This window comes from Notamacropus eugenii, chromosome 1 (genome assembly GCF_028372415.1).
Source record: "Notamacropus eugenii isolate mMacEug1 chromosome 1, mMacEug1.pri_v2, whole genome shotgun sequence".
Lineage (NCBI taxonomy): Eukaryota > Metazoa > Chordata > Mammalia > Diprotodontia > Macropodidae > Notamacropus > Notamacropus eugenii.
This window is the reverse complement of record NC_092872.1, coordinates 326,946,701-326,966,919: the sequence shown is the minus strand read 5'-3', so window position 1 is coordinate 326,966,919 and position 20,219 is coordinate 326,946,701.

Sequence of the window (20,219 nt, the reverse complement as noted above, 5' to 3'; positions counted from 1 at the left end):
AATGGGAGGAGAGGGTAATCAGAAGCAAACACTTTTTAGGACAGACAGGGTCAAAAGAGAGAATAGAATAAATAGAAGGGTGGAATAGGATGGAGGGAAAGATAGTCTTTCACAACATGACTGTCATGGAAGTGTTTTGCATGACTATTCTTGTATAACCTATAGCAAATTGCTTGCTTTCTCAATGGGGGTGTGTGGGGAGGGAAGAAAGGAGGGAATTTAGCACTCAAAGTTTTAAAAATGAATGTTAAAAATTGTTTATATGTACCTAGGAAATAAGACATACAGGCAATGAGGTATAGAAATCTATCCTGCCCAATAAGAAAATAGAGGGGAAAGGGATAAGAGAAGGGGGGGCATGATAGAAGGGAGGGCAGATTGGGGAAAAGGTAATCAAAATGAATACCTTCTTGGAGAGAGATGGGGACAAAATTTGGAACTCAAAATCTTGTGGAAGTGAAAGTTGAAAACTAGAAATAAATAAATTAATCTTTAAAACTGCTTGAAATAATAAAGTGTTAGCAAAGTTGCAGGATATAAAATAAACCCCCTTATGTCATAAAACATTTCTATATATTACTAACAAAGTCAACAAGAGATAGATAAATGATATGTAATGTAACTGTAGACAATATAAAATATTTGGGAATCTATCTGCCAACATATGATGGCAATCAAATTAGAATCTTTTGTTGTTTTTGTTTTATTAAAAGTGCCTCTGATTGAATAATATGATTAAAGAAGATCTTCCCCACCCATTGATGGGCCTATCCATTGAGGGAAGCTTGATTAGGGGAGTTGTTTTATAGAAGGGTCCCAAGTATCTTTCGTTTTTTTCTATTGAGACACTGGATTAGAAGGTTAGGCCCTCTGGCTCTGAATAGTGTATAAATACTGAGAGTGAGGTTTTACTTTGGTGTTTAGTTTTAAGAAGAAGGTCTATGAATAAGATGAGACTTTGGGAAGCTGCTAAACAGCCCCCTGCATTTTTGAAAACCCAGATGTTGGTGCTTCCTTCTCTGGTAAAGATGTATGTATGTTAATGGTCAGGTAGTTTGGAAGTGCTGTCTGTTGATTTTTGATTTCTCTGAAATTTTGATTTTGATTTTCTCTGGTACCTGTGCTTGATTAAAGTAATTGTTCACTCCTCAAAGGTTGCCTTTCATTTTATGAATACAGATCTAAGAACATGTGATAGTAGGTCCCCCTGTGTATGTTGGGGTGCTTACTATTACATAATACAAACCCAGGAACTATATTAACATAATTACAAAACACTTTTTACACAAATAAAGTCACATCTAAATATTTGGAAAAATATCAGTTGCTTATAGGTAGGATGAGCTAATATGATAAAAATGAGAATTCTACCTAAATTTATTTGCTTATTTAATGCCATGCCAGTCAAACTACCAAAAACTTATTTTATAGAGGTAGAAAAATACTAACAAAATTTATGTGGAAGAGCAAAAAGTCTAGAAAATCAAGAGATTAATGAAAAGAAATGCTAGGGAAGGAGGCCTAGCCATACCAGATCTTAAATTGTGTTATAAAGCAGCAATCATCAAAACTATTTGGTGCTGGCTAAGAAATAGAGTGGTGGTTCAGTGGAATAGGTTAGGTACAGAAGACACAGCAGTAAATTACTATAGTAATCTACTATTTGATAAACCCAAAGACTCCAACTTCTGGGATAAGAACTCACTATTTCACGAAAACTGCCGAGAAAACTGGAAAATAATATGATAGAAACTAGGAATAGACTAATATCTTATACTATATATTAAGATAAAGTCAAAATGGATACACAATTTAGATACAAAGGGTAATACTATAATACGCAAACTAGGAGAAAAAGGAATAGTTTACCTGTCAGATTTATGGAGAACAGAAGAATCTGTGGCCAAACAAGAGGTAAAGATTATGAAAAGCCAAATGGATAATTTTGATTACATTAAATGGAAAAATTTTGCACAAACAAGACCAAAACAACCAAGATTAGAAGGAAATAGAAAATGGGAAACAATTTTTACAGCCAGTGTCTCTGATAAAGGCCTCATTTAAAAAATATACGGAGAACTGAATCAAATTTATAAAAATATAAGTCATTCTCCAATTGATAAATGGTCCAAGGATATGAACAGGCAGTTTTCAGATGAAGAAATTGAAACTATCTATGGTCATATAAAAAATGCTCTAAATCACTATTGATTAGAGAAATTCAAATTAAAATAACTTGGAGGTACCACATCACAGCTATCAGATTTATTAACATGACAAACAGGAAAATGACAAATATTGGAGAAGATGTGGAGAAATTGGAACACTAACTCATTGTTGATGGAGTTGTGAACTGATTCAACCATTCTGGAGAGCAATTTGGAACTATGCTCAAAAGGTTATAAAAGTGTGCATACTCTTTGACCCAGTAATACCAAAGATCATCAAAAAGGCAAAAGGACACACATGTACAAAAATATTTGTAGTACCTCTTTTTGTGCTCTCCAAGCATTGGAAATTGAGGAGGTGCTCATCAGTTGGGAAATGATGGAACAAGTTGTGGTATATGAATGTAATGAAATACTGTTGTGCTATAAAAAATGAAGAGCAAGTGGACTTCAGAAAAACCTGGAAAGACTTATATGTCCTGATGCTGAGTGAAGTGAGAACCAGGTGAACGCTGTACACAGTAACAGCCATATTGTGGAATTATTGATTTTGATAGACTTAGCTCTTCTCAGCAATGCAAGGGCCTAAAGCAACCCCAAGAGACTCATGATAGAAAATACCATCTAGACAAAGAAATATGGAGTCTGAATGCAGATCAGAGAATATTATTTGCTCTCTTTTGTTTTGTTTTGCTTTTTCTTTCTCATATTTCCTCTCATTCAATCTAATTCTTCTACACAAAAATATGGAACTTTTGTGAAATAGAGAACTTTGAAGTATTCCTTATGGAAAGATCAGAGCAGAGTAGAAACTTTGAAATATAAATTTCTGGTCAGAATGCTCATGCCATCAAGTATGGCATAGGAAGTTAATTAAAGCAGAAGATCTGGGAGAGATTTTGATGACAATATAAAATGAGAAGAAAGCAAGGAAGAAAATAATAGCTAGGGAAGAAAAAGAAAATGTAGGCAGAGAAACACATCAAATAATCTGGGCATGCAAATTAAAACTGTACAAACAAAAAGGAAGAGGTAAGGGAAATGGGTGACACTTAAACCTTACTTTCTTCTGAAGTGGTCAAAGTAGAGTAAAATACAAATAGAGAATGTGTGAAGAAATGCATTTAACTCAACAGGAGAAAAAGGGGAAATGGAGAGAAGGAAGTGGATGATACAAGAAGAAAGGGAAAAAACTATAACCTTAAACAGTGGATTGTGAATGGAGTTTAAAAGGAAAAAAAAAAGAGTAAAAAACCTGTAATTAGGCTCTGGGCAATGAAACAAAAGAGACATACAGGAGAGGAAGAAAATTACATCCTGTTGAGCATTTGTGCTGAGCACACTCCCCTTTTATTTTCTTTGTAAGGATGAAGTGAAGAGAAAAAACAGAAAACCATATAAGAGACTAGAATGAAGAAATGGACCTTTCCCCTATATAGTGAGACCCAAGTGTCACAACAATAGGTAATGAGGATAAATTAGAAATTTTATCAATAAGATCAAAGGTGAAACAAGGATGTCTATTATTACAGCTCTCAGATAGTGCTAGAAATATTACCTATAGTAGAAAAGAAGGAAGGAAGGAAGGAAGGAAGAGAAATTGAGAGAATCAGCACAGACAAAAAAAAAAACAAAATTAATATATTTTGCAAATAGGATAGTTATTTGAAAGAAGCCTTAAAGAGTTGAGGAAAATTAATATTGGTGTTTATTATTATTAATATTTGGTGCTTATTATTAATATGTAGTATACCCATTTCTGACAAACCATCTTAAAGATGACAACATTGAGACAATATATCAAAATTTGTAGGATCCTCCCAAAGCTATGCTTATGGGGAAATGTCTATCTCTAAATGCTTATATCAAGAGAAAGAACAAGTGATTAAAATGGGCACACAACTAAAAAAAAAAAGAACAACAAATTAACCTCCTCCAATTAAATATCAAAATAAAATTCCTGAAAGTGAAGAGGAGAGTAACAAAATTTAAATTTTTTTTTTTAAAAACCCGTTAAACTAATAAAACAAGATTCTTTTGAAAAGTCAGTGAAGTAGAGCAATCATTTTCTCTGTCTCTATCTTCCAAACTAGTAATGAATAGCATTAATTCAAAATCACCAGCTCAGCATGACAGAGAGGTGATTAAGGAGAGAAGGGGAGAGGATGAGAAGCAAATGATTGCTATAGAATTAGCTTTTTCTTTCCTTGAGCAAAAGAAATTGTTATTTATATGAATCAGCTTCCCAGGGTACACTGGAATGTGGTTTCTTTCTCCTTGTAAAACCAACAAATGAAAGCTTCTCCAGAAAGGACAGGTTATAATTATTCAAACATGTAATTCTTTCATAAATTAGACCTCACTCAGTTCTTGTTGGTGCTGTCTTGAAACTTGTCCTTTCGTTTTGCTTGCCAAATAAAGAAATAAGGGGTCAGGGCTAAAGCAAACAGATATCTATGAGTCTAATGCTTTTTCAAATCCAGCTGAAAACTTTCAAGTAAAGTTATTTAAATGTTCAAATTACACATTTTTCTAAAATTGGCTTCCTTAGAATTATAGCACACAGAGAAACTTGCCAAACATTGCTGCAACAAGTTTGCAAAACACTGATAGAAGCAATACCAGATTCATCCCACTGACTTCAAGGACCAAGTCTTAGTAAGGTGAGATAAATCTCACTCTTCCGAGATTCCCGCCCATGAACTATTCAGTTTTTTTCCTTCTTAATATTTTGTGAAACCTGTTGTTTCAGCATTTCATTTGCCATGTATTTTTTAAATGAAACATGTAGAGAAAGCTCTAGCAATCTAATTTTATATCTCACCTTCTAATATCATAGGATCATAGATTTAGAATTATAAGGAACCTTGCTGTTCATACATTTAAAACCTCACAGGTTAGGAAATTGTGTTCCAAAGAAGCAAAGTGTTTTGTTAAGCAACATATCATAAATATCACAAGCAGGATTCAAATTCAGGTCCTCTAATTTCCAGTTCTGAGCTCTTTCTATTTCACTGCACTGCCTCTCCAATTGCCATCAGTTGTTCTAATATGAATTCCCACCATTTGTGAGAATGAAAAAAATTAAAAAAATGTTTCCCTTTACAAAGTGGACTTTTTCTAGATATTGATCATTGAATTTCTAAAAATGCTATTCCATATGCCTAAAGACTTTCATCATTCATGTCGAGATAATTCAACAGCTTTGATTTTCTAAAAGAATATAACATTCTCTCAAATTATGACAATTTTGGGGGTAGGAAATAGTTGCTCATATTGCTGAGCTTTGTATTGTTTACAAAGTGCTTTCTTCAATGTTGTTAACATATTTACCCCCATGTTATTAGACAAGGAGAGTGAGGTTCAAAAAAGTTGTGTCTTTTTCAGGCTACTTGATTATGCAGTGCTAAATTTCTAATAGGAGAAGAAGAAACAAGGGTCCTTTCTAAACCTCAATGTATGCAAAGAGTATTGAGAGAGTTAAAAAAGAGAACTGGAAGTGTATTCATTCTTTTCTGGGGATTTTAATAGTATGATTAAAAAGTGCTGGGGGAGATAGTTTCTGGGTAAGAATCATTTTATTAATAAGCACATTATTAATAAATAGATTATCATTTGACCACCTCTCTTAAATCAAAGACCCCTAATGGCAGTGGGCTCACTTATATACTGTTGAAAGAGTAGGTAATCCTGAGGGATGGAAATCAACTCAGATTGGCTAACAAAATGAGAGGTGAGCTATATTAAAATGAGAGTCTTGGGGTATATGACTTGGGTCACCCAAATATTGGTCAAATAGGCATCAATTTCCTCAACAAAAGGGAGGATATAATTTTTTCCAGATCCGTGAGAACGAGCACAATGAGCAGGAATGCCTAAAATTAGAATTTTTTGCTGTCTGATTAGATCTTGGGTTTGGTAAATCTCTGAGAGACATTTCCCACTCTCTTTGATTTCTGGTTGAGGAAGAAGAAAAGGCAAAAACCTTTGGTCCTAATACAATAATTAGTTATTAAACATAGAGTAATAATAATCTCTCACATTAAGAAATGAAAGAGAAAAGATAGTAGAATGAATATATAAATGTAGAAAGGAGGAAGAAGATGGAACTTGTCATTTTTAACAAATGGGGTGTATATGAAGAATTGTATTCATATGTAGAATAAAATGTGGAGGCAGCAGGCATCAGATATAACTCATTTTTATCTGTAATGAACAAAGAATGTACAAGAACATATACAGACACAAGCAATTTGTTTCAGAAATGTCAAAATCAAATAGGAAGCAAGTATGGGAAGGGGGTTAAGAGGAAAGATAATACTGTAGAGGAAATAGTCACAAGAAAAATAAACTTTCTAATCCTGAAGGGAGGATTAAAAAGGGGAAAAAAGAAAAATTACTAGAATCTAAGGGGTTACCCATCAAGTGGGGAATAATTAAACAATTTGTGATATGTGAATGTAACAGTATATTATCAAGCTGTAGGAAATGGTTAATGTGATGATTTCAGACAATCCTGATAATATAGTTTGAGGTTGCAGGGAACCCCAAAATATCATGGTACAGGATGGCATCTGCCTGGAAAGAATTCACACATTCAAACCTTCTTCCAGTCAAAGTGGCAAGGTTTATTGTAAGACCAACAGTGAGGGCTAGATTCCTAGTGAGTCTGCAACTTAATAGGGGTGAAACTGATACTTATATGTTAAAAAGGGACAGTGAAGATCTGGATGTGATTAAGGAGTGGTAAATAGCCTGGAGTGGACCAAGAGCAACTATGTAAGTGTTTAGGTGAGCTGGGGTGGGCAAGATGCCTTGGGCAATCAGTGATTTGGGCTGCTGAAATATATGAGAAAATTCAGGGAGTGGGTTGCTTTCAAAGACATGGTCTTTTCCTTTTAGGGGTTCAGGTTCCATCACCCCATCACTGGGTATTGTGAACTTAGGCAAAGTAAAGTGAGAACCAGAAGAATAATTTACATGAGGAAAACAACACCATAAAAAAACAACTTTGAAAAACTTAAGAACTTGGATTAAGTCAATGACCAACAAAGTTTCCAAAGGACCAGACATATGATGAAGTAAGAATTTTACTTGAGAGTGTGAAGTACTATACAGAAGTACTGATGGAAAGAAGTAAGAATGTCTCTTGATAGAGAAGAAATAAGCTCAAGATAAATAAAAAGATTGAAAATCTTGGTTAAGTTCCGTGGGATACAGACCTGGTTCTAAATGGAATTTGTTTTGATATTGGATTGCAGTATCTGTCAAAGCTGAAAAAGATGGGTCATAGAGATATATTTTCACATTTTGAAAGTTCACAAATGGATTTGAAAGTCATTGAAACTCTTATAGAATATTTTAAAATAAGGTTTAAAAATTCTGTTTCCAGGTTAAAAATTCTTTTTTTAAGTCTGCAAATATGAGAGTTTTTGTAGGTGACACACATCATTTCTAGCAACAAAAGTTAGTTTTAAAAGGCATATTTGAGAGACATTAAACAGGCAAAACTGACAGGCCTTGGGCAACAGATTAGATAGGGGGGGAGGTAGGGGAATGAAAGAGACAATTAGGAGTAAGCTCCCTATTGTGCTTCTAGGTTCTCTCTATCAATATCACCCAATAACCACACCTTTTTTGAGGTTCACTCAGTCCATGTCTACTACCCTATCAAAATTCCAATAGCTTCTGTCTACCAAAACATTTCCATCCTTTCCTCAAAAAGTTCAGAGACTAACATTCTTCTCTCAAACTCACACTTTCATATTTTGGAATTTCAATATACATGTTGATGCTTCCTGAAATAATGTTACTTCCCACATCCTCAACATACTCATTTCCCATAAACATCTCCTCCCCAGCTACACAAAAAGATGGTCATACTCTAAATCTTGCCATGATCCACAAATATAGTGCTTCCATGTTCATGATAGCTGACATTCCCTTATCTCCAACCTGGACTACTTGACAGAAGGTAAGGATTAAAATTAAAATAGCCTAAACTTCTTCAGTCATAGATAGGTTTTTAGGAGCTCACTTTCTAGGTAAAGGTAGAATTGATGATTAAACTTTTTTTTTTTGTAAATAAACCACATTTTTAAAAGGTAAATTTCAATTAATATCAATTAATTACTTATTAAGATTTTTATTTATAATGAAATCATATTAATGTTAAAAAATTACTTTGCTAAATGGTACAAGTTTTAATATATTTTTTGGTTTTTCTTACTGTTTATATTTAGTTAATGAGATGCATTATACTTCTTATCAGCAATCAATTATTGTACTCCAGAATCATGACTGAAATTGATTTCTTTAGAAATCTGAAAACTCACCTTAGTAACCATCACTTTTTTGAAAAACTGTTGTTCCCCATTGAGATTTTTCAACTGTTTGGATGCTTTAATTTGTTTTTCATTGGTATCCAATTTGCTTAAGTCAAGATGTTTTGATTTGAAATGATAATGACCACTATATTAATTCAAAACAGCCTTACTTTTTGGCAAATGAGGCACAATATTTTGTCTCTTGTGTCAGTGAACAAGTATCTTTTTGTCTATTCTGGATTAAACACTCTATGTTCTGACTCAGTCTTCCATTTCTTTTTATCATCCATTTTACAGTCACCCCCAAAATTTTAATGTTAAAGCCAAAATATCTCCACGGCAATTGCTCATATACAAAGAAATAGTGAACGGAGTGTCTGACCTTGGAGAGAGCACCAGACACTTGTAACTTGGAAGGTGGTCACACAGCAAGGAAGGGGAAGAAGCCCTTGAATTGTTGCCACTTATTACATAGCAGGCATCAGTTGCATTGGTGCATGACTGTACTCACTTCTCTTTTCAAAGCCAGTAATGACCAAAAATGCGGTGAAAAGTTACAACTCTCACTTCTCTCAGAGTAGAGACAGACTGACAATGACTGGTTGCTGTGGGTCACAAGACAAACAAGTGAAAGTGTGCAGTGGCAACCCACATGCCAAGTGATATGAGGGGCACAATAGTGACTAGTGGAAGGTGGGTTAAGTGGGGCACAGACAAAGCACTTGTTACATCTTTACTTTCTTTTACATCCTCTGCAATTTTCTCAGGCTGCCAGAAATCCTGTCTGGGCTGCAAGCAGGTATGTTGTGCTGGCCTGCCTTATCTGAACACAATCTATTAATCCATCTTATCCTCTTTCTTCCAACCTCAAACTATGTTCTTCATCCATATTATGACCTTAAATCCCTTCACCCCTTAGTTTTTTCCCAGTAAATGAATAAAATGAGAAGGAAATGGCAAACTGATCCAGTATCTTTGCCAAGAAAACCCCAAATGGGGTCAAAAAGAGTCAGACAAGATTGAAACTAACAATAACAACAACTGCCCGTTGGATTGTGAGTTCCTCAACAATAGGGGCTCTCTTTCATCTTTCTTTGTATCACTAGAGCATAGGACCTGGCATATAATAGGTGCTTAATAAAGGTTTATTAATTGATTGATAAACTGAATGGGGTATAGCACTGATACAATATTCACAGCACCTACGCAACCATGAATATGTCCCTGTAATTCTGAATCACAAAACACAGCAGGCTCTGCACATGGAAGACAGAACCAAAACATTTATTCATGCACCAGAAAGTCAAATCCATCATAGTAACCAAGAAATATATACACAATAACAATTCAAAGGACAGCACCATCCCCAAGCCTTCCCCCTGCTAGGGACTTCCCACAAGCCAGCTCCCTTAAACAAATCGTAAACAGGTTCTCCCATTCACACTAGTTGTTGCCTTCCCCAGCTCTGACTGCTCTCTGACTAACTTTCTTTCAGCTCTGCTCTAGCTCTGCCTCTTTCTTTCTCACCCTTTCTGTTCCACGTGACTTGACTCATGTGATTCAGGCTTCCATGTGACTTAAGCAAGCCATATGGGCCTATAAATGAATGGGAAAGATCTTCCCATTAAGAAGCAAAATTACATTAACAATAAGCAAAAATGCATTATATGAATACAGGTGGGTAGAACTGGTAACACAGTTGATATCCTGGTTCCTTAATCATGGCTGTATGAGGGTAAGAGATGGGGCCAGGAGTCTGTCCTGACAATGAGTAGCAGCTGCTATGCTGGGCCATGTGGCTTGCTAGATTCCTTCTCAGGATGGATCATCTCTCCTAGAAAGATTGATTCACTGGTTTTACTCTTTGTCGGGCAGTTAGTAGTCTTTTCCATCTTAAGCCACCAGTTGTCCAGTCTTTAGCTAGAGCAGAGGTTCCCAAGCTTTGTTTGTCCTATCACCACCTTTAAAAAAAATTACTTAGATCTTCTCTGGAAATCTTTAATCCTTTAATGGTTTTTTGAAATTTGCATCATTTCAATAAAGTATATATATATTTTAAAAATGACACATCTTAAATTTAATAATTGATTGTAAATTTATGTTTTTTTCTGCATTGAAATTTTGATAGTGCAATATCTTGTCATGTAACCATATTGTATGCATTGTAAGTATTGTAAGCAAGTCATTACACTCACATATTCCTGCTGATGAATGCTGGACTTCCCAACAGTGTGTGACAGGCTGACCTGCCAACACTTGCTTGTTAAGACCTGTTGGTGGACTTGGCCACTGGTCAGTTATAACTTGCATTTTGTGTGTTTATTTGGAAAATAATGTAATCATTACCATTTTAACTCTGTTACACAACAGATGAAACATGTATCCACTGTTTTTCAAAATTTTCTTCTCTACTCTTCTTTCCTTGTGCTTCTACCTCCTCCTTATTGTTATTCAATGCCCTGCCCCAGGTGCACCCAAGGCTACTATGACCCCTTGCCCCATTACCAGCACCCCCCAGGGGATGATATCACCCACTTGGGGAACCTATGAGATGGAGTATTACCATTTTTCTTTTCAGCTAGAATCTTAGGTAGACAAGTTATTACTAAGGAAAGGTAAATAAATGTAAATAAATGGCTAAAGACAAAGGTATGAATTCAGTCTATATCCTGAAGGCAAATTCGTTGCCTCTCTGGCCTTTACATATGCTATTGAGCTATTCAAGCCTCAGACTCTTTCTAGTTGGAGAATATTTAATATTTGACATGCATTTCAATGTTTCTTTCTTTTAGTCTTGGGAGAAGTTTCCTGATACCAGCTTTAACACTAACTTGATCTACTTAAGATCAAAGCATTCTAAAGTAATTGGAGTTTGCTCTCTCTAAATAGGAGCAGCCACCTCCCTTCTTCTACCTTGATGATTTTTGAGGATTCAACTACCTATGCATCTGACTCTGCTTTCCTGTACTAGGTCAAAGGAGGACCAAGTGCTATTAGTGAAGTGTATCACAGGAGTTGGAGGGAGACCTTTCTTTTAAAGATGAGGAGACAGGCACAAGAAGGTGTGTGACTTGCTCAAGGTCACATAGGCAGTAAGTTGCAAAACTGAGATTTGAGCCATGCTCTCTGCAAAGGTAGAGTTTTATTCACTGTAATATACTACTGCACTGTATGAAGAGTACATAGAAATATACAAGTTTTAAGAGTAACTGTTCCTGTAGTTATTTGCCTCCATTTTCTCTTCTTTCTCTTCTTAACCCCTTACAATGTGGCTTCTGATCTTATCATTCCACTAAAGCTGCCTTGTCTAAAGTCGTTTATGATCTGTTGGCTGCCAAATTCATTGACTTTTTCTCCATCCTCACTCATTTTTACCTTTTTGCAACCTTTGACATTGTTGTTCACTCTTTTCTTCTTGGTACTTTCTTCTCCCTAGGTTTTCAGTACTCAACTCTTTCCTGCTTTTACTCCTGTATGTGTGACTGCCCCTTCTCTGTCTCCTTTGCTGTATCTTCCTCCAGATCATTCCTTCTAACTGTAGGATGCCTGAGTGTTCTCTTCTCCCTGTAAACTACTTCACTTGGGGATCTCATCAGCAACCATGGATCAATTACTATCTTTATGCTGATGATTCTTAATTTACCTTTCCTGTACCCATCTCTCTGCTGACCTCCAATCTCTCATCCCTGACTGCATTTCAGGCTTCTTGAACTGGATATCCAGTAAACATCTTAAACTTAATATGTTTAGAACTCATTATCTTTCCCCCTAAATTTTCCTACCCTTTCCCCTGTTACTATAGAGGGCAACACCATCTTCCCAATACCCTGTGCTTGTAACCTAGGAGTCATGCTGGATTCTTCACTATCTCTCACTGTCCAAGCTGCTCCTAGGGGCTGTCAATTTCCCCTTTGAATCTCCAATCTCTAATATTCCCCCTTCTCTCCTCTGACATTGCCATCTTTCTGAGTCAGACCCTCATCACCTCATGCCTTTCTTACTGCAATAGCCTGCTAGTGGGTCTGCCTTCCTCACATCTCTCCCCACTACAATTCATTCTCCACTCAGTCACTAATGTGAGTTTCCTAAAATGCAGGCCTGATCATATCACTCCCTATTTAATAAACTCCAGTGGCTTCCTATTACCTCCTGCAACAAATGCAAAGTTCTCTGTTTGGCATTTAAGGCTTTCATAACCTAGTACTCTCCTACGTTTCTAGTCTTACACCTTACTCTCCAGCACGTACTCTTTAACCCAATAACCCTGGTGTTCCAGAAACAAGACACTCCATCACTCAATTCTAGGCATTTTTTTAACTATCCTCCATGATTGTAATGTTCTCCTTCCTCTGCTATGACTATTGACCTTCCTCACTCCATTTAAGTCCCAACTAAAATCCCACCTTCTACAGAAAGGCTTCCTCAGCCTCTCAATTCCAGTGCCTTCTCTCTTTTGATTATTTCCTGTTTATCATGGATATAGCTTGCTTTGTGTAAATTTGTTTGCACATAGTCTCTCCCATTAAAGCTCTTTTTTTTTGTATTCTTAATTCGTCACACAATGCCTGGTTGTATCGTCAAGGCAATACCCACAGCACTGGTGGTGACTATGAGTAAGCCAGTGTAGTTCTCAGTTGCAAAATATAAAAACTCTCCACGTAGAAAGCAGAAGAAAAACATTTATTTAAACACCAGAAAGACAAATCCCAGAACCAGAAAGCAAAATTCGTCATGATCACCAAGAAGTTAATAAACATGATCACAGCAGGGGTGAAACCATTCTCAAACCTCCCCTCCCTCACCCAGGGCCTTGTCACTATCAACTGTCACACTGTGTCAGCTGGCCTATGTTCTATCCCCTCTGACCTGACCCCACTCACTCACTTTCTCCCAGTTCTGCTCCACCTTTCCTGTTCCGCTTCTTTAGCAAGGTTCTCCCACCACATGTGACTTAGGCTTCCAGGTGATTTAAGCAGATTATATGGGCCTATTAATTAATGAGAAAGATCTTTCCATTTAAATTACTATTACACTGGTACACGTTGTTGTAGTTCAGTCATTTTCAGTCATGTCCAAGTCTTTGTGACCCCATTTGGAGTTTTCTTAGCAAAGATACTAGAACGGATTGATATTTCCTTCTCCAACTCATTTTTACAGATGAGAAAACTGAGGCAAATGGGGGTAAATGACTTATGTAGGGTTACAGAACTAGGAAGCATCTGAGGCTATATTTGAACCCAGGAAGATGAGTCTTCCTGACTGCAGGCCCAGCACTCTATCCACTGCGCTGTCTTTGTCAAGAATTTTCCACTGTTCTAGACATACTGGCCTATCCATTCAGAGCTCTACAATTCAAATGAAAATATTATACTTGTATAGACATATATTTATTTTGCACCTTGTATAAGAAAAGTAGATGAGCAAAATTTATTTGTTGCTTTTTTTTCTCCATAGGGAATGTTTATACTGATACATATGCATATACGCATTCTGCTCACAAAAATAACACATACATTAAAATTTGTTAATTATTTTGAAGTTCCTGAATTTCTAGAGTGGTAGCTAAAATCTATTGGGTACTTTTTTCTGATATATCAAATGATGTGCTGCAAATTTTTTTTTGTGGAGAAAGAATGCAACAGCATAGTAAAGTATTCACCACATCATTCCTAAAAGAAACAAAAATATGCCAGATACCACTGTAAGCCACTGTTATGTTGATAGTAGGGGGAAAGCTGGACCTTTTAAATCTCTATTTACTCATGAAAATATTCTCTAAGGAGACTTCTCTACTTTCTCAGGAAAGCAGAGACTAAGAAGTCTTCCCTCGGAAGATATGGCCTTCCCCAAAGCTTCAAAAAAGAGTGAAGAACATAAAAGAGAGGGGTCAGGATAATGTTTCACGACCACATAAAACCTTTCCCCCCAAAATGGTGGTAGGAGCTGTAACTAGCCTTGACACTACTATTGAATATGATGGAAAGAGAAATAGGGCAAATTTTAAATCTTGAGACTATTCTGGATATAGTTAACTTCTTATATTGTCCCAAACAACAAGTCATAAATGAGTATCTGCTGTCTTTGATCCCATTTAGTTATGAGGATAGAGCTGCTCATGAAATTGTACTAACCACAAAGAGCTATCATATTATAACAGTTAAGGCGGCCTAGACAGGAGGAACAGAGCAAAAAGATCCGAGTCTGAATCACAGATGCATAGCTACCAAAGAGTTTGACAAGATTTGGATCAAGCTTCTGTGCTTGTATAAAGCTAGTATGCTGTATCTACACAGTATTTCTTAAAGTGAACATGTATCTTTTGAAGTATTAAAAGAAATAGGGAGCAAGTATTGTTGAGGTCACTCATAATATGCAGAAAACATGATTGCATAATTGAAAGATAGTAAGGAGTAATCAGCTGTGGTAGGCTAAGGGTAGTACGAACTCACAGTTTTATCCTAAAAAAGTCGTGTATTCTCTACCTTACCTGGAAAACTTTGATCATAACATAATACTTTGATTATTAAATACTGATTATGTGGGTATTATTTTTATTTAAATGCACAAACACATGCACACACATGCAAACCTCACCTTTACGATTATATATTTAGAGATGCAAGGAACCTTTGAAATCACACAATCCTAGTCCCTCATTTAACAGTTGAGGAAACAGAGGCTCAGAGAAATTAACTGAAATGCCAAGGGCATAGGTAGTAAATATCAAAGGCAGATTTTGGACTCAAGTCTTCTTGTTCCAAATATAGCACTCCTTCAACTGTATCAAAAGTCCACCCACAAATATTTTAACTCTGCCCTCACATTTCTCTTTAGGTATGTAGCATATATGACAGGGCTGTCTTTTCTGGGGTATTACATTATGATTTTCTAAAAGAACTTAGGGGCAAATCTGATTGCATATATTTGCAAAACCAGCTACCAGAGGCTGAGGCTAACGGATCTCTTGAGCTCAGGTGTTGTGGGCTGTAATGGAATACACCAGTGGAATATTCACACTAGCAAACTGGCCCAGGTCCCCAATAAAACAGCTCAAATTCCTCTGCCAATCAGAGCAGGATTGTATTTGAATAACTTCTGCACTTCCATTCTTGGTAAAATAGGGAGAACCAGTCTTAAACAAGTAGATAGATAATAAAAGAATTTAGAGCCTTTTTACATGAAATGTCTGCCTCCTTGTCAGTCTTCTCCTTTCCTCTTCTCCCACTACAATCCCTTTTCACCACATAATCATATTTTTTTAATTCTCATATTAAAATCAACTTATACCCATACCCACCCTCTGTTTATACCCCTTTTAAATGTTATAATAAAGATGCAGTTCTCAACAGTTACAAGTACCATCTTCCATTGTAGAGATGTAAGCAGTTCATTCTTATTAACATGTGGTTGTTTTATTCTTGCTTGTTTACCTTTTTTATGCCTCTCTTGAATCTTGCATTTGAAGATCAAATCTTCTGTTAAACTCTGGTCTTTTTATCAGGAAGGATGAGAAGTCCCCTATTTCACTGAATGTCCATCTCCTCCCTTGAAAAGATTATGCTAGATAGTTAATCCTTGGTTGTAATCCAAGCTCCTTTGCCTTATGGAATATCCTAGTCCACGTCCTCTGATCTTTTAATGAAGAAACTGCAAGATCCTACATAATCCTGACTGTGGCTGCGTGATATTTAACTTGTTTCTTTCTGGCTACTTGTGGTATTTTCTCTTTGACCTGGAAATTTTGGAATTTGGCTACAATATTTCTTGGTGTTTCCAGTTTGGGATCTCTTTCCGGAGGTGATCAGTGGATTCTTTTGATGACTATTTTACCTTCTGGTTCTAGGACCTCAAGGCAGTTTTCCTTGATGATTTCCTGAAAGATGCTGTCCAGGCTCTTTTTTTCATCATGCTTTTTAGGTATAAAATAATTTTTAAATTGTCTCTGCTGGATCAATTTTCCAGGTAAGTTTTTTTTTTCACCAATGAGATATTTTTACATTTTCTTTTTTTTTTTTATTCTTTGGTTTCTGCTTGACTGATTCTTGATATCTCATAGAGTCATTAGCTTCCACTTGCCCAATTCTGATTTTTAATGAATTATTTTCTTTTGTTTAGATTTTGTACCACCTTTTCCATTTGGCCCATTTTACTTTTTAAAGGAATTTTTTTCTTTAGTGAGTTTTTGTGCCTCCTTTTCCATTTGGGCAATTCTACTTTTTATTGAGTTGTTTTCTTCAGTGTACTTTTTTCCTACTTGGCCACTTGGCTTTTTAAGGACTTGTTTTCTACAGTCAATTTTTGTACTTCCGTTTCCAAGCTATTGGAATACCTTGCATACATCTCTTGTATACCACTCTTGCATACCTCTCATTCCTTTTCCCAATTTTTCTTCTACTTCTCTTATTTGACTTTTAAAATTCTTCTTGAGTTCTTCCAAGAAGGCTTTTTGGGCTTAAGACCAGTTCATATTCCTCTTTGAAATTTTAGGTGTGGGGATATTGACAATGTTGTCCTCTTCTGAATTTGTGCCTTGATCTTTCATGTCCCCATAATAGCAATCTATGATCATTGTCCATTTCTGCTTTTCATGGTGTTTGCCTATTTCCTGACTTTCAAAGTCGAGCTCTCCTGCTTTAATGCAAGGGCCACTGACCCAAGTTTCTTGTGCTAGGAGCCTGAAACCTGATCACTGGCTTTGTGTGTAGCTGAAGGTTGTAGGAGTCTGGCATCTTACCTGGTGCTGAACTGGGATAAGCAACACTGTCCCCTGGAGGATGCCTGCTCACCCTGGCTTCTTTAAAGCACTGGAATGTTTATCTGCAGGAGGATGTCTGCCAGCCTGAAGCTGTGCCTCATGGAGTTGTGCTTCCTGTAGTTGTGCTGAAGCAGTGGGAGATTTGGCTGCTAGAGAATGCCAGCTTATGTGGTGGCTTTCCAAACTAGTGCCTACTGGTTCCTCTGCCTATGCTGAGGCAGTTGGAGGGAGGGGAGGTCCTGGTGTTCGTTCTTGCTTGCTCCACCACCCTGGGACTCAGGATCTCTCCCTGGTTTGCTGAGGTGTGGTTTGCCCTTGGCTTGATAGATCACCTCCCATATTATACTGCACCCCCTCTCCCAGAGCAAGAAGGGCCTTTCCTGTTAGTCTCCCAAGCTTCCTGGGCTGCAAAACTGCTGTACCAAGTTTCTCTGCTGGCTCAGTTGTTCCAGGGTTTTTCCTGGGGTGATATTTTCTGAACTTTCAGAGGTCAAGAAGGGAGGGTTAGAGTGACTTACTTCTTACTCCACCATCTTGGCTCTCAGCCAGCCTCCAATAAAAGAATTTAGAAGTCAAGAAAATAATAAAGAATCAAAAGATTATTCCCCCTCATTCCACAAGAAAACAAGAGTCCAGTGGGTGTCTTATTCATGTATGATAATGCACATAAACATAGACAAACATCTCTTGGAACCCAATTCTGACTTAAATTTGGAAATACTGTATAATGTAAAAGGAGCCCTAGACTTGGGATCAGGAGACTTGGGCTTACTCCTCATTTTTATCAGTATCTTTTGGAAAAGGATATGAATTACAAAGTGCTATTGCAAAACCACATACACTTTATTCCATAGAAAAAGTATTATTTGAAGATCTTATCCTGTATGATTGTCCATACCAGAACATGTTAACAACTGTTAGAATTGATAATGATAACAAAGAAAGGAGATATAACCATTAGAAAATACACTGATTCTTATGTATGCTTTCCAATCAATCAATAAACATGCATTGATCAAGTGTTGGGTACTTGTATTAGCTGCTAGGAAGAGAAATAAAATAAATGAAATATTCTCTTTACATGCAGAGCTTCTGTTCTCAGTACTAGAGCCTGGAACCATTTAGCTTAGGGACACAAACCTCACAAATCTCAATAACTCTTAATGATACCTTAAAGCATAGTTTGATGACTAATACCAATAATGATGGGCTGAAATCAACATGAAAAGGTTAAGCGTGATTCTGGTAAATGGTAAATATACCATTTACTAGAACTAGGAAGCATATTACTCTTACAGTTTTAAGAAAGATTTCTATTAAGACTTGCTTCAGTCCATATTTGTGGCAGAAAAAGTCATCCTGGATTTGAGAAAGTTGTACTAAGACATTACAAGCCATGACATCTACTCTCAAGCTGGTAAGCCTCCAAAACTAGGTCCAATTACAGCCTATTAAGTGCACAAAGATTCCTCACTAAAAGGCTAATCATCAGAGGATGAATTTTTTTTCAGAATGGAAGGCATGGAAGACTGATTACCAAGGTTATGAGTTGAGGGAGTACTCATGCTGATGAAATCATGGATGATTTTCAGTATTGAAAGTTTCAAAATGTTAAAAAAATTAATTAAATGTTTGCTTTGAATACTTCAAGGGACAAGATTCGATTTACCTGTAAAATCCACTTATTTCTAGATAAAGCTTAAAAATGATACTTTGACACATCCCCCAACTCTCCTTGTACATCTTCAGTTAGAAATACTAACCCTCATTTTTTTGTGGTCACTTTTATTATGGGAGAAAAATCTCCTGACTGAATTCATGTTGTAGCTAACTGTTGACAAAATTTATTTACCACAATGCAAAAATTAGAGGCAAAAAAAAACCTAGAGGTTTTTTTTTATTATGCTCAAGCCTAGGTTCAGGCCTCAGGGAAAATCTCAACCCCCATTAAAATTCTAACAAGTCATTTTATGAGAAAAATTAGGTCAAAGTGACAGAGAAATAATTCTTTTACATATTTTAATCTTGTACACTCCTCCTAGGTCATAAAAATTAAAGAAAAGGCAGATTCATAATACCATGCTTTAATGTCATAAAATTTGAGTAAATTTAAACACTCATAATCTCATACATCTTCTAAAGAAAAAAATTTTGTAGAATAATGTACAAGTAAACTACACAGTTTAAACTACATTTAGAGAGTTCACAGATAGGCTAATTTGAGGGGGAAGAGTACCATACAGTCACAGAGTTAAGGACAGTTGACAATCTTACTCTGGCTTCTTATTTAAGGAATGTTTAAGACTAAGTAAATTTTCACATCTTATAGGATGGGTTTGGATCAACTCAAGAACCTCTCTAATAGCAGAAACAATCCTGGTCTTCCCTTAACATCATTATTCCATGAGTCAGATTTTAGTCAAATGAGGTTAATAATTCAGGAATCAAAAATTCACATTGCAGTAACCTGCAGCATTAATACTAGATAATACTTATATTCAGAGGTGGTTGCATTTCAGTAGTAAGTAGAAGGGAAAAGTGATATTGATATGAAGAAGAAGAGTTCATACATATCATGCCTTCAGATTTATAACAACCTTTCTTCCAACAATTGAGATTTTCAGATTAGCCAGCTGAGGCTTAGTTAGATGATTAGAGACATTAGATGATTTTCAAGTAACTTGCCATTTATGATTTAAATCTTGGTCTCCTACTTCCTCATCTGTTGTTCTTTCCATTAAACCATTACACCTTAGAGGATTTAGAGAAATTTTTCATTCTGACAAATAATTGTATAAAAATTTTGGAGTGATTCAATTTAATTCTATAAACATTTATTAAGTGTTTATTACATGCCATTCATGTACTAGATTTGAATATACAAAGACAAAATAAAACATTCTCTACCCTCTGCCCATTTTACATTATATGTTCATGGAAAAAAAACAATTGAAAATAAAATATAAAATT